The sequence below is a fragment of the Podarcis pityusensis genome (genome assembly GCF_964106645.2).
Source record: "Podarcis pityusensis genome assembly, chromosome: 13".
NCBI lineage: Eukaryota > Metazoa > Chordata > Lepidosauria > Squamata > Lacertidae > Podarcis > Podarcis pityusensis.
The window spans coordinates 4475870-4490567 of NC_138038.1; the positions used below are offsets into that span (position 1 = coordinate 4475870).

Here is a 14698-nt window from a genome sequence, read left to right on the forward strand (position 1 = left end):
GATATAAAAGTATTGCAAGAGCTTTTTAAATATATATTTCTGGTACTTGTTTGGTTTTGCTTCCTCTCTATCAACCATGGGTCTTTTATTAACCATTTATCTTATTGCAAAACTCCTTTATTTCACAGTGATAAGCAGAAATAGTACAGTACATCGTTACACAACAAAGTTGTTCAGCTCCCAGGTATTAAATGTCCTCTCTACCAAAACATATGCTAGGCATTTTACTGAAATGTCTTTATTCTAGTAAATAATAACGGCATTAGCTGATATTAATAAGGTATGGTTGGAAATTATAACAAATTGTTATTAATCATAAATGCAAAACCAAGAAGATATGATTAATCCTGCTTGATTAACAGAGAGTACAAGGGTGTGATCTCAAGCATTGCACGAAGGGGCAGCTATGGATTTGAGGGTGACTCAGAGCAAGCGTTGATTCATCCCCCTTCAGAACAGCATTCCCTTTTTCAAATTGTCACTTTTTACTTCAGCAGAATGCATTCTGTTCAATTCTTTTCACTCCTTTCCCTGAGCCTTGGAGCGTTCACTGGCTCCCACAGCTTTCTCTGGAAGGCCACTTTAACATCTTATGCACAACGGAGACCCCACTGCAAAGTTATCAGTTTATTATTCCGCTCTTTGTTTCTGTCCAATGGGAGCTCACGCTTTTAAAGACTCAAAAAGGTAGTTTTTCCATGTGCCCTAGGAAAGACTGCATATGAGTCCAAGAATCCTTGGCCTACTATCCTGATGAAATATTTATCATACTAAAGGTTCCCCTGTGATATAATAATATATTGCAATGTTTTCTTTCCATGAGCATTATGCATTACGGAGTGCTCAGCCCTTAGAAGCTGCTTTGGCTGATAGCGCCGTTTTGTACATTACCTTTTTAGATATATGTCTAATAAGCTTTGTGCATACTATGAAAAGATATAAAGTGTAAATGTGCAATAAATGCTTGTGTCATACAATAATGAGCAGGGCTACAGCTCCTGCTTTGAGTGCCCACGTTGTACCAATCCCAGGTTTGCCCCTGCATCTTGTGACAAATGGCCCTTAGATTTCACAGTGTCAAGCGTACCAAAATAAGGCGCTCTGTACCAATTTTGCGTGAAATTGCTAAGCTAACCAAACTTTGCAAGCTGTCCCTAAAAGTGGCCTCCACACCACATGCTTGAAGAGCAGTCCATCGAACGCAGTTTTGGGGTTTGTTTTTAGCAACCTGGGAAACTACAAACCAAATCGCTTAACGCTAAGCGCACGTAAACATGGCCTCTTGCACGCTGAGCATTTACTGTGGTGTTGCCCTGCTTTTTTCACTTACTTTTGAAAAGGCAGCTCCACAATGTCATGAACGAAACATCCCCCTCTCATTTTGTGTGTGTGTGTGTGTGTGTGTGTGTGTTGAGTTTTATGTTTAAGAGCTCCGAAAATACAACTTTTTAAATTATCGAAGGAATTGGCTGTGCAATTTCTCCAGGGGCAGTTGACTTCTTGTGTTGCTGCTCAGCTGACTCTGGCACACAGACTATTTCTGAGGCTGCTATAGCCATTTGTTTTCCCTCTCCTCTGAGGGAATCAACCCTTCTCTTTTTAAATACCAGCACCTTCATATCTGTTTCTTTCTCTTTTCTTCCTGAATTGCAGCGCCACGAGAGTTGGGGGAAGAATCACGATCAGGAGTGCAGTGCAGGGGGGAGGGAATATCTGACCCTTATCACACACACAGGTCTCAGTCACACACACAGCCCCCACCCCCTGCTGCCACCCAGCATTTGGAGTTAGGGAAATGGGGACTGTCTGCTTGGTTACAGACAGCTGGGAATTTGGAAACGGGTTTCGTTCCATTTTAAAGCAGAACAGCCACTTTTGGGTGCTGATAAATAATCAACACCTGGAAGCATGCAAGGAGCATGCATCTTGGGGGAGAGGCCTGACGTAACATTTACTCTAGTGTCAGGGGTGACACACAGATATATATTGCCCACAATTCCGCTAGCGCTGCTACCACCATGTCTCTGTAGATAGAGATGGCAGTAGGAGCAAAGTTGTGGACAGTGCTGCGCTTTGGCCGTGGTTAAGAGTTCCACTTCTGCTGTTGATGGATTTTAAACTGTTAAAAACCATCCTCTTTTTGAGATGACAGTGACCCTAGAACCGCACATGTTACTCAAAGTCATTTGCAACCTTTTTGCAGAGACAATAGCAAACAAGGTGTGCCAAAGGCTGGGCTGACGTGGTATAAAGGAAGCTTTCTCGGTTGCCATGGCAGATACTTCAAGAGAAATGTTGACCCAGCGTGCGGCAGCTGTGAAAAGGGCAAATAACTTGCTTGGGATTCTTAGGGAAGGGGCTGGAAATAAAACTGCCTTTAACTTTACACAAATGCCTGACGTGTCCACACTTGGAATAATATGGGTCACCATCTTCCCACCTCAGAAAGGATATCACAGAGCTGGAAAAGGTGCAGTCAAAAGGATCAAGGAACCAAGAGGCATTCCCTACAAAGAAAGACGTCCAACATTTAAGAATGTTCAGTTCAGAAAAAAGAGCATCAAAAAGATGTTTGTGGAATTGTGCAAGGTGTGGAAGAAGTGGGTAGTGATAAGTTGTTTTTTTCTCCCTTTCTCGTGATGCCAGAGTGGAGGTCACCCAGTAAAACTGATTAAGAGCCAATTTTAGGACAGACAAAAGAAAATACACAGAACACCTAATTAATATATGGCACTCACTACCACACAGTAAAGGCTATTAGTCACAAGAGTTCAAAGAGGATTATACATACTCATGGATGATGGGGTTACCAATGGCTATTAATGACCATGGCTAAATGCCACCCCCAGGATTAGAGGCAATATAGCACTGAATCGTAGCTGCCAGAGAACAGCAGTAGAAGTGACCCATTATCTTCAAGCTCCGACTGTCCACATTAGGTCACTTTCTGCTCCAAGACCACGTTCCATGGAAGAGCAATGGAAACGCTCGGCTCAGCAGATTGTTCCTTGACAATCAAGCCACATAGGTTTGAATGTGCACGCAAACATATCACTGTGTCTTGATACAGTCATATCGCTGAATGTGTTTCAATAATCATGCCTTCTCAAGAGCTTTAAAAAGTTGATGCAGCGCCCACAGACACTGCTGTGCTGGCCAGCAGCACCCAGCTTCCCCCATGAAAGGTCTCAGTAGATATCTCCTCAGAAATTCACAATTCACAATAGACCGCTCAGTTTGTTTGTAGTGGCTCAGCCTCTCCTTCATTGAACACAGCACATTTCGTTGGCTGCTGGGACTGGACACTCACCCCCCCCCCCGCATCCATTCTGAACTAGTAGCTAGTGCACCTTTTCTTCATTGAGGGAGGGGGGCGGCATGCCCAAACCATTTTGTGGCCTTGTCATTTTGTGTTAGGCCACACCTCCATGGCAGCCATTTAACGACTGGCGGCCACGGCGCCTTCTCCAAATGTGCCTATTGGCTCAGAAAGATTGGCAACCCATGTTTTAAGACCTCACATCACAGCCAACCATTTGGCTCATTATTTCCAAAATTCCATGGAAATTCCTGCGTAGATTCCTGCATTGCAGGGGGTTGGACTAGATGACCCCTGGGTCCCTCCCAACTCTAAGGTTCCACAGCTCCACCATTTGTGCATTTGAATCATGCCTCTCCGTCCATGCACTTTCCCGGGCAGCCCGATAAACACTTGCCTGGTAAGATAAAATAAGACTTGTGGCAGCCTGCCTTTTTCTTTTCTTTCCGCTTTTGTGGAAATGGGGGGGGGGGGGTGGTGAATAAAGCTTAGCATGAGCAAGGTTATTTTGATTACATATTTGTTGAGCTTGTAACTATTATTACCTAAATCAGTGCCAGTTTGAGGCAACTATAGTGCACAGACACACAAAAAAGCATTCTAAACAGCCCACGAAGGGAAACTATGTTTAGTGAAGAAAGTGAGAAGATAGTTGCTTTAGACCGGTATGAGTAATGTTAAGAAACAGCTGGGAAGGAATATTAGGTAATCACACACACAAGCTGGAAACTAGGAACATCAGGCTAACATACTAGTATAATTTTGTACCCCCTCCCCTTCCCACGGATATAGCAAGGCAGAAGCCATGATGTCTTCAGATTTAGAAGCTATTGGGGAAAGCAGCATGACTCATCACTTTCTTTCGTAATTTCAACTCAGTCCTTCAACTGCAGTTCCTCCTAAAGACTGGAAGTAATGAGAAAGAATAAGAAATGGAGACAGACACAATACACATAGTGTGTAGTAGAATCATAGAATCATAGAGTTGGAAGAGACCACCAGGGCCATCGAGTCCAACCCCTGCCAAGCAGGAAACACCATCAGAGCACTCCCGACATATGGTTGTCAAGCCTCTGCTTCAAGACCTCCAAAGAAGGAGACTCCACCACACTCCTTGGCAGCAAATTCCACTGTCAAACAGCTCTTACTGTCAGGAAGTTCTTCCTAATGTTTAGGTGGAATCTTCTTTCTTGTCTTTGGATCCATTGCTCCGTGTCCGCTTCTCTGGAGCAGCAGAAAACAACCTTTCTCCCTCCTCTATGTGACATCCTTTTATATATTTGAACATGGCTCTCATATCACCCCTTAACCTCCTCTTCTCCAGGCTAAACATGCCCAGCTCCCTTAGCCGTTCCTCATAAGGCATCGTTTCCAGGCCTTTGACCATTTTGGTTGCCCTCCTCTGGACACGTTCCAGTTTGTCAATGTCCTTCTTGAACTGTGGTGCCCAGAACTGGACACAGTACTCCAGGTGAGGTCTGACCAGAGCAGAATACAGTGGCACTATTACTTCCCTTGATCTAGATGCTATACTCCTATTGATGCAGCCCAGAATTGCATTGGCTTTTTTAGCTGCCGCGTCACACTGTTGGCTCATGTCAAGTTTGTGGTCAACCAAAACTCCTAGATCCTGTTCACATGTACTGATCTCAAGCCAGGTGTCACCCATCTTGTATTTGTGCCTCTCATTTTTTTTGCCCAAGTGCAATACTTTACATTTCTCCCTATTAAAATTCATCTTGTTTGTTTTTGCCCAGTTCTCTAATCTGTTAAGGTAGTAGCGTGAAGCCTGTTTGAAAGCTGTGATGGGACGATGAGCTGCTTGTGTGTAAAATCCTAGTCCCTCAGAGTTTGGTCAAGTTTGCAAACCTCTGTCTGTAACGGAGCCCCTTAAACATGGCTCCGTCAGTCGCTGGCAGATTCCGACAGTGGTTGCTTTCGGAATCGCTTCCAACATAAAAGCTCCTTAACGGAAACACGTCTTCTGGACTCTCTGCGTGACAGTTTCCGGCGAGGAGTGGGTGTCCCTACAGGAGGTCCTGAAACCTCCCCACTGTTTTCGCTGGAAGTGTCTCTGAGCCATCCCTCCAGCTCACTTTCCCTCAGCTCAGCTCCTCTCCCCCTACTGGTTCCCTCTTCAGCTGCTGAGTCTCTCCCAACCTGTGTGAGCCCTTTCACTTCCCTTCCTTCCGATGGCAGTTCCCTGACATCCACCTCCCCTCCAGGGCCCCCTTCATCCCCTCTCGCCCCCTCCTCTACGGGCGGTGAGGAGGCAAAACCCCGGAATGAACTTCCTTCATCTTCCGATGTCCCGAACACTTCTCTCCACCTGTTGCGGTTCCTGGTCTCGAAGTACTCCTCCTCCTCAGAGTCCATCTCCCCTTCCCCTTCCGAGTCCGAGAATCCTTCCAACTCCTCCTCCTCATCGGTGGTCCCAAAGTATTCCCTCCGGAACCTCTCCACAGGCTGAGGTTTCCTTGGGAACCTTTGATGGAACGTTTCTATCAATACCTCGTCATTGATATCTTCTGCCATTACCCAAGTGTTTTCTGACTCCGGTTCTCCTTCCCACGCTACCAAATACTCCACCTGATCCCCCTTCCACCTGGCGTCGAGGATTTCTGCCACATGGCTGCTGCATTCCCTTTCTTCTATGACCGGTCCCCGAGTGGCCATCCCTTCTCGTCCCCCCTCATACGGTGACAGTAACGACCTGTGAAATACTGGGTGCAGTTTCATGTGGTTGGGTAACCGGAGCCTGAAAGCCACTGGGTTGACCTGTTGAATGACCTCAAAGGGACCCAATCTCCTGGGTCTTAATTTCTTACAACCTCCTTTGAACGGCAACCCTTGGGTTGACAGCCACACCCTATCTCCCACCCTTATGGTTTCACCTTCCCTTCGGTTCTTGTCTGCCTGCCTCTTGTATTCTTCCTTCGCCCTTTCTAAGTTGAGTTGGAGCTGACGATGGATTGCTTCCATTTCTTCTACAAAATGCTCGGCTGCCGGGACGCTCCATCTCTCCCCTTCTCCCCCTGGGAAACCCCTGGGATGACACCCATAATTAGCCAAGAAGGGGCTCATCCCTGTGGACACATTCTCGGCATTGTTGTAGGCAAATTCCGCCAGCGCCAACTTTTCTACCCAGTCATTCTCTCTGTCATTGACATAACACCTCAGGTATTGCTGGAGGACACCGTTTGCTCTTTCCGCCTGCCCGTTGGTTTCAGGGTGCCGGGCAGTCGAAAAGTTGACCTCCACCTGCAGTAAGCTCATGAGCTTCCTCCAGAACCTGGAAGTAAATTGTTTTCCTCGGTCTGAGACCACCCTCAATGGCACCCCGTGCAACCTAAAAATGTGTTCTACAAATAACTTCGCTGTCTCTTCCGCCGTGACTGCATGCGAGCAGGCTACAAAGTGGCACATCTTTGTTAGTAGGTCTACCACCACCATGATGGCTGTTTTCCCCTTGGACTTCGGCAGATCAGTCATAAAATCTATCGACACTGCCTCCCAAGGTCGTTCTGGGGTTGGTAAGGGTTCTAATAGCCCCGCCGGTGCCCGCCTCTCCCCTTTGGCTCGCTGGCATTGCTCACACCCTCTTACATACTCCCGTACATCTTCCCTCACCTTAGGCCACCAAAATTCCCTGGTGACCAACCACATGGTTTTGTGTTGTCCAAAATGCCCCGCCATGGGGCTGTCGTGCAACTGCTTGAGTACCCTCCCCCTTAAGTCTCCTTCAGGGATATACAGTGCCCCTTTGTAATACAAAGCTCCATTTCTTTCCTCGAAACCCCCTGGTTCCTCTCCCTCACCCCTAAGACCTCTGAGCTTATTCTGGGCGTATTCATCATTCTCTGTTTCCTCTACCAGTTCTCTTTGTCCCACCAATGCCGCCCCACACACCCAGCGGTCCTCTGGAATGACATGTCTCTCTTCGGGTGCTCCCTCCCCCTCCAAATATTCAGGTTTGCGTGAGAGAGCGTCCGCCCTAATGTTCTCTGGGCCTGGCACGTAACAAATCTCAAAGTTAAATTTGGAGAACTCCTGGGCCCATCTCACTTGCCGTTGGTTGAGCACTCGTGCCGTCCTCCAATACTCTAGGTTCTTGTGGTCAGTGCACACTTGCACCTTATGTTGTGCGCCAATTAGCAGGTGCCTCCATCTCCGGAACGCCTCATGAATGGCTAGTAGTTCTCGGTCATACACCGTGTAGTTCCTCTCGGATTTGTTCAGCTTTCGCGAAAAAAAGGCACACGGTCTCCACTCTGACTCCTCCTTCCCTGGCTGCAGAAGCACCGCCCCAATCGCTCTGTCTGATGCGTCAGTTTCCACTCTCATCGGTTTTTGTAAATCCACATGCAGGAGTTGTTGTTCCGAGGCGAAGGCCCTTTTTAGTTCCTCAAATGCTCGCTCCGCCTCCTCAGTCCAAACGAACTTCTTCTTACTGCTGAGACAGTCCGTAATGGGCGCCGTCAGGTGGGCAAAGTTTCGGATGAACTTACGATAGAAGTTCCCAAATCCTAGGAACCTCTGCACATCCTTCCTTGTTTTGGGTGTTTTCCATTCCAGCACCGCCTGGACCTTGCCGGGATCCATGGCCAATCCCTTGTCTGACAGGCGATACCCCAGGAATTCCACCTCCTTGGTATGAAACTGACACTTCTCCAGTTTCACCCACAGCTGGTTGGCTTGCAGCCTGCTCAACACTTCTCTGACGTCTCTCACATGCTGCTCCTCATTCTCAGAATACACCAACACGTCGTCTAAGAAGGCCACACAATTCTTGTAAAGCAAAGGCCCCAGGACGTGGTTCATAAACGATTGAAAGCACGCGGAGCCTCCTTGTAGGCCGAAGGGCATAACTAAATATTCAAATGCCCCCAAAGGGGTGAACATGGTGGTTTTCCATTCATCCCCCTTCCTTATTCGTATCAGGTTGTACGCCCCCCTTAGGTCCAGTTTAGTAAAAATCTTTCCCTTCCTGACCCTTGTCAAAATGTCGTCAATCCTGGGCATAGGGAAAGCCACTGGTTCTGACACTGCATTTAAGGCCCTGAAGTCACACACAAGCCTCGGCTTGTTCGTGTTTTTTTTATCCACAAAAAACACTGGGCTGCCCCCCACCGCCCTGGACTCTCTGATGAACCCTCTCTTCAGGTTCTTGTCAATGAACTCTCTTAGCTCCTGCATCTCTCTGTCTGACATGGCGTACAGCTTGCCTACAGGGAGCTGTGCCCCAGGGAGTAAATTGATTTGACAGTCAAAGGGTCTATGCGGGGGTAGTTGGTCAGCTTCCCTTTCGCTGAAGACGTCGCGGAGATCTGCGTATTGTCGTGGTACCTTCACGTTCTCCGTTACTTCAGTCCCTGCTAGGGTGGCTTGGGCCCCTGCCAAACCCTTTCCCTCTTTGCAGTGTTCTAAGCAATGTGCTGAACCAAAAGAAACCACTCTCTGATGCCAGCCCACCAGCGGATCATGTAACGCTAGCCAGCTCATCCCCAATATAATGGGAGCTCCTCCCAAGGTGGCCACATTAAACGCTATCAGTTCGGTGTGCCTTGCCACCTTCATTATCATTGGGACGGTCTGCAAGCTGACTTCTCCTCCCAACAGCTCCCTGCCATCGATCGTGGTCACCTGCAGGGGGTTGCTTAAAGGGATCGTCTGTATCTGGTGTTCAGCTGCAAACTCTTTGCTCATGAAATTGCAGGAGCTGCCTGAGTCCAACAGCGCCTTTATCTTTAGAGGGTGTCCGTTTGGCAGCTCTAGCGCCACTTCTATCACTAGGGCGGGTTTAGGAGGTTCTGGCGTGGGCACTTTCACTGCTCTTTGGCCTGGCTGCTGTGCCCCGACGGTGGCAGCCAGGCGTTGGCTTTTACTTGCTTCGGTATTTCTTCCTCTCTTCCCTCCACAGCTCCTACCATCCCTTGCCATTCCTTCCTCTGGGGGCAGACTCTGGCAAAGTGACCTGGCTGTTGGCAGAGATAGCATTTCCGGGCGCCTTTTCCCTCCTTCTTTCCCCCCTCACTGGGCTTTGAAACTGCGCGCGCGCGCGCTGTTCCGATTTCCATCGGCTCTGCCGGCGGGAAAGTTGGCTCTGGAATGTCTGGAATGCGGAACTCCTTCCAACGTTCCCCCTTCCCTTCCCGCCTCTCCAATGCTCTCGCCTCCTGGCGCGCTCCTATGGTCAGCGCTGATTTGGTCAGCTGGTCCATAGACTCCGCCCTGGGCGCCCGGGAAAGTTCGTCTTTCACAGCCGAAGAAAGCCCTTCTTCAAAGAGCATTTGAATGGGTTCCGCCGATAGATCCCACCCCAATTTATGGATCAACATGGTGAACTCAGTCCAGTACTCACGGACAGATCGGCTCCGCTGTTTGCAAGCCATTAACTGTCTGCGGACCACTCCCTGTTCAATATCGCTGGAAAACATCAGATCCATGGCGCGAAAGAACTTCATCGTGTCCTTTAGGACGTCACTATTCGCTGCCATCAGGGGTCTAACCCAGTCTCTCGCCCCCTTTTCAAGATGCCCAATCACGAAAGCCACTCGTGATTCCTCGTCAGGGAATTCATCAAACTGCAGATTGAGGGCATATTGCATCTCTGTCCGAAAGCCATGATAGTCTTTGGGCTCCCCCCCAAACTTCTGCACCAATCCTGGTACCTTTCTGACGAGCTGGGTGTCTTTCCCCTTTTTGTCTGCATCCTGAGCCCTCCTCTCCTCAAGCCTCGCCGTCTGCAGCGCTAGCTGGACCTCCAACACCCGGTACCTTTCTTCCAGGCTTGGACCCGCTCCAGCTCCTGCTTCTCCGGTTCCGGCTGGGTTGCTCATGATGCCTTCTCCTGCACAAGCTGCTCACGGTGACTGTCGGAATGCTGTGATGGGACGATGAGCTGCTTGTGTGTAAAATCCTAGTCCCTCAGAGTTTGGTCAAGTTTGCAAACCTCTGTCTGTAACGGAGCCCCTTAAACATGGCTCCGTCAGTCGCTGGCAGATTCCGACAGTGGTTGCTTTCGGAATCGCTTCCAACATAAAAGCTCCTTAACGGAAACACGTCTTCTGGACTCTCTGCGTGACAGTTTCCGGCGAGGAGTGGGTGTCCCTACAGGAGGTCCTGAAACCTCCCCACTGTTTTCGCTGGAAGTGTCTCTGAGCCATCCCTCCAGCTCACTTTCCCTCAGCTCAGCTCCTCTCCCCCTACTGGTTCCCTCTTCAGCTGCTGAGTCTCTCCCAACCTGTGTGAGCCCTTTCACTTCCCTTCCTTCCGATGGCAGTTCCCTGACAAAAGCTCAATGTACATTTTTGTGTTGCTTTGTCCGAGGCCTGCAACAACAACAACAACAACTTTACATTCTTTCCATATGTCACAGAAAAGCAAAGCACAACAGTTCAGCCTGCTCAGTTCTTCCCCTGCCAACTACAGATGGGCAGAGTAACCCTGGAATGTGAAATCATGTAAAATGTTGACAGCAAGACAACAAATACGGTCATTTTCGAAAGGAAAGAAAGAGGCTGAATTCCCTTTCAGGATTTACTTGCAAACAAATTATGGGTCAGTATCTACCAGTGAGTACTCCCAGGCCAGCTGAATAGAAGGTGACCAGGTGTCCTGTTCATTTTGATGATATTTGTACAGGAGTACTTTCTGGGAGACGGTGCTCATATGACATTACTGGGGGTTGGGCTGGATGATCCTCAAAATCCCTTCCAACTCTACAATTCTATGATACAGGCTTCCCCGCCCGTCAGCTGCGCAGCTCAACAAGGCCCCTCCGCCCCTCCGGCTCACGTGAGGCTTGCTCAGCTGACATGCAAGGACACGGCATCAGCGGCTGCACTACCCCGCATGTCAGCTGTTAGGCGGGGAGGCTGAGCACACTCAACAAAGCCCCACTCCACCTCCAGCTTATGAGGAGACCCTCCCCGGAGCCTGAAGAGGACATCCTCTTTGGGCTCCGGGGAGGGTCTCCTCATGAGCCAGGATTCTACAGGGTGCCCCCCACTTCCGGGTTCCACTTCCAGGTTCCTGGCACTGTCTGTGTGAGCAGTTGAGTGCAAACAGGAAGCTGTCTGTATAGTATCTGCTGAGATTTCTGTTTCTTAGTCTATAACGTGTAAGAATTGATGCACTTCATAATGAAGAGGTCTGCGGCGGTAAAAACAAAATGTCCACACACTTTAAAAAGGAAGGTACACAAAGCCCTTGTGTAACTTCCTAAAGCCTATGGACAGTTCCCAGGTATCATAGTGAAAGATTGGAGAGGGGGAGAGAGAGAGAGAGAGAGAGAGAGAGAGAGAGAGAGAGAGAATGGACTACAGTCATACCTCGGGTTGAAGTAGCTTCAGGATGAATATTTTTGGGTTGCGCTCCGCGGCGACTCGGAAGTAACGGAGCGCATTACTTCCGGGTTTCGCCGCTCGCGCATGCGCAAATGCTCAAAATGACGTCACGCGCATGTGCGGAAACGGCGACCCATGCACGCGCAGACGCAGGTTGCATTCACTTCAGGATGCGAACGGGGCTCCGGAACTGATCCCTTTCGCATCCAGAGGTACCACTGTATATCTTGTTCAAAATACAAATTCTGCTTTTTTCTGCTTCCTGATCTATATATACAATCCGTTAATAGGAAGAAGAAAATATTTTAAATCCGTTCTTAAGGAAACAGAAACATATGATTGAGGGGGGAATTGGGAATTTATTTGAAAATAGGGGTGGAGGACATTCCTAGTAAGAATGATTCCTCCCACTGGCTATGAGGGGCAGGATCTTCAGAACTGTTCAGCTCCTGCCCTCCAGACTGACTGGCAAGAATGAAGACAACTCCTCGACCCCAAATCCAATGTCTGCAGAACCCGGCTGCCAACAACTTCAAACCAGAGAAATAGCAAAGAAGGAGACCTGGTCTTAGACATAACAAAACTGGGCATACACCAGTAATCAAATAATGTGTGCAATATGTAAGACAGCAGCAGAAGTCCTACATCAGCAATCTCACTCCAGGGGAAAACACAGAGAAAGGAGCAGTGCCCTCTGTCCCTATCTTCAAATGGAAATTCTCATTAAGTACCATTTCCATTTTTGCCAGATAGGGACAGAAGACATTCCTCACAGATATATATCAGAGGAGCCTCCTTCAGACCTGCTTGGGTTTCCTCTGCCTTTACTTACTGCAGCAGAAACCCTCTGGAGAAGCTTTCTGCCAAAGGCTCCATCAGCTGATGAAAGTAAATCTATTCTGCAGTGTTTTACAAAAGTGTGTGGCGAGGCCCAAGTGGATGCCCAGCAAATATCTATGATAGGAAAACTACACCTGTAAGCAGCTGTGGCAGCCGCTTCCCTGAAAGAGTGAGCAGTCATTCCAGAGGGAGCAGACTTGCACAACAAGAAATCATGGCTGCAGAAACATTTGTACCTTTGGAAGCCCCCGAAAATGCCGCAAGGAGGGACTCCGATTTCCTAAATTTCACTGTTGGATCCAAATAAAACTGCAGGGCACGACTGATACCCAGTGAATGTCATATATGTTCTTGAGAACAAGAAGGAGGAGCTCAGAGGGAAGGCAAAACCACCTGAGCATAGAACTCTGGACACAGATTTCACCTTGGGAATAAAATCAGGATCAGGGCAGAGGACAAGCTTATATTGATGGAATATGCAGGGTTTTGGGGGGGTATGCTGTCTGAAGACAAGAGTTAGCAGTTACACAGCGCATTTCTGGTGTGCCACACTTATTACCACCGTAAGTCTTACAACAGTCCTGTAACAATCCAGTATTGCTATTCTCATACCTGAAATGGGGAGCAAAGGCAGGCAGAACAATGGATTGCTTAAGGCAACTGGATGGCTGCTTGAGGTGATATTTGAATCAGGAACTTCCCATTTCACACTTTTAGCAACTTATGCTCCATTAACTCTCTGAAAATATAGCACAGAAAGCAGGGGTGCTGGGTTCTGACAGCTAGCTAATTTACAGATCCTACCCATTCTTAAGGTTTGTTCCACATGGTACAAGCTACATGGAGAGATAAGTAAATAAAAAATGAAACATACTGCTGTTGGTGAATTATTTTTAAATTGTCACATGAAGGGGAATCCTCCTTATTTGTTCTCCCAAATTATTACTATTTTGCCTCATTTTATAACTAGGTTTGCTCCTATATTAAAGTGCTTTAGAGTATAGAGTATATACAAGTCTGCCTGGCCACAAGAGGGTTAAAATATCCTTTCAAGTAAATATCCTATATAGTACCAGGTAAAAATCACACTTTTAAAGCTAACACAGTGGAACTAACCTATTCAGACACAACAAGTCTTCCTTAGGGGAATATGTCTCATTCCAGGGTTCATTCGTGGTTTCACATAGTGTGTCATGAATTTCTTGTTCAAAGAAATGTAAAACACATCCGTTTTCTGCTTTAGAGACAAACTGTAGTGCCAAATATCTTAATTTCAAAATGCAGTAGCTAAAAATAATTAAGCTTCATATAAATCCCAGTCACCTCTGTGTTATAATTTTAAATGTCCACTTCAAACTCTTTCATTTTGTAAAGAATCTTGCTGGTCTTGTCATTTTTAATATAACGCCCATCCATTCATATTATTCTTATTGACAGCTTGTACTGTGATTTTCACTAGCAAAAAAGCAAACAAAACTGACTAGTGAATACTAGCGGTCATTCATTCAGCCTGAATCCACTGAAAATTGCAGATTTTGATAAAGTTGCAATTGGCTTTTTTAGCAGAAAAGAAGCAAGTGACTCACCCCAAGCCCTGGTTCCACACAAATACTCAAACCAAGAAGCCCAAAGAGCTCTCAAAGGTCCCATACCTCTTTGTTTTGTACTGAATGTAGAGCTCTGTGTTTTCAAGTTTGTTTATGATCATTTTACAAAACACGATTACATGAGAACAACTCAGAAATTGCAAGCCTCTGCACGTTTACCTGGGAACAAATTTAGAACAGTGTCGTTTACATCTAAGGAAACATGAAAAAGATTGAGGCATAAGTGGCTTACAACAAAGGTTTATTCTTAGCAGTTGGCTAAACTGGAAACCTGAGAATATCAGATTTTATTTTCCAAACATAAATTTATGAGACCAAAGGGAGAAGACACCACACTCAGGGGCCCCTCCACCACGCCGGAGTACAGGTCCGGCTGAGAGCCCCGCTCCATCTAACTACCAGTGCGGTTGGTAAAGGAGCAGCCCAAGGAGAAAAAGCCCAGTCGGCGTGTGCTTAAAAATGGACAATAACTTCCAGCCCATAGCTTCGCAATAAGCCAGCTGCCTCTGGGGTCACCAAAAGGTAGTAGTACTACTCCCCTTGGCAGCACTGTTGCAGGACCAGGCATCAGACTTCCCAGACCC

The 14698-nt window shown here is 47.5% G+C and overlaps 1 protein-coding gene and 1 long non-coding RNA gene across 8 annotated transcripts in view; one reads left to right on the forward strand and one right to left on the reverse strand.

Moving 5' to 3' along the window:
• The window catches only part of LOC308460592 (uncharacterized protein), a 126699-nt gene that overhangs the window by 92820 nt on the left and 19181 nt on the right, over positions 1 to 14698 (forward strand). The gene's annotated exons all lie outside the window — the stretch shown is intronic.
• The window catches only part of LOC308460608, an 84358-nt gene that overhangs the window by 49764 nt on the left and 19896 nt on the right, over positions 1 to 14698 (reverse strand). The window contains exon 5 of one of the 4 annotated variants that reach the window (XR_013978603.1): positions 108 to 2507. The exons of the other annotated variants lie outside the window; for them this stretch is intronic. This is a non-coding gene — a long non-coding RNA (uncharacterized lncRNA). Of the gene's footprint in view, positions 1 to 107; positions 2508 to 14698 lie in introns of those variants that run through there. 4 annotated transcript variants of the gene reach the window in all.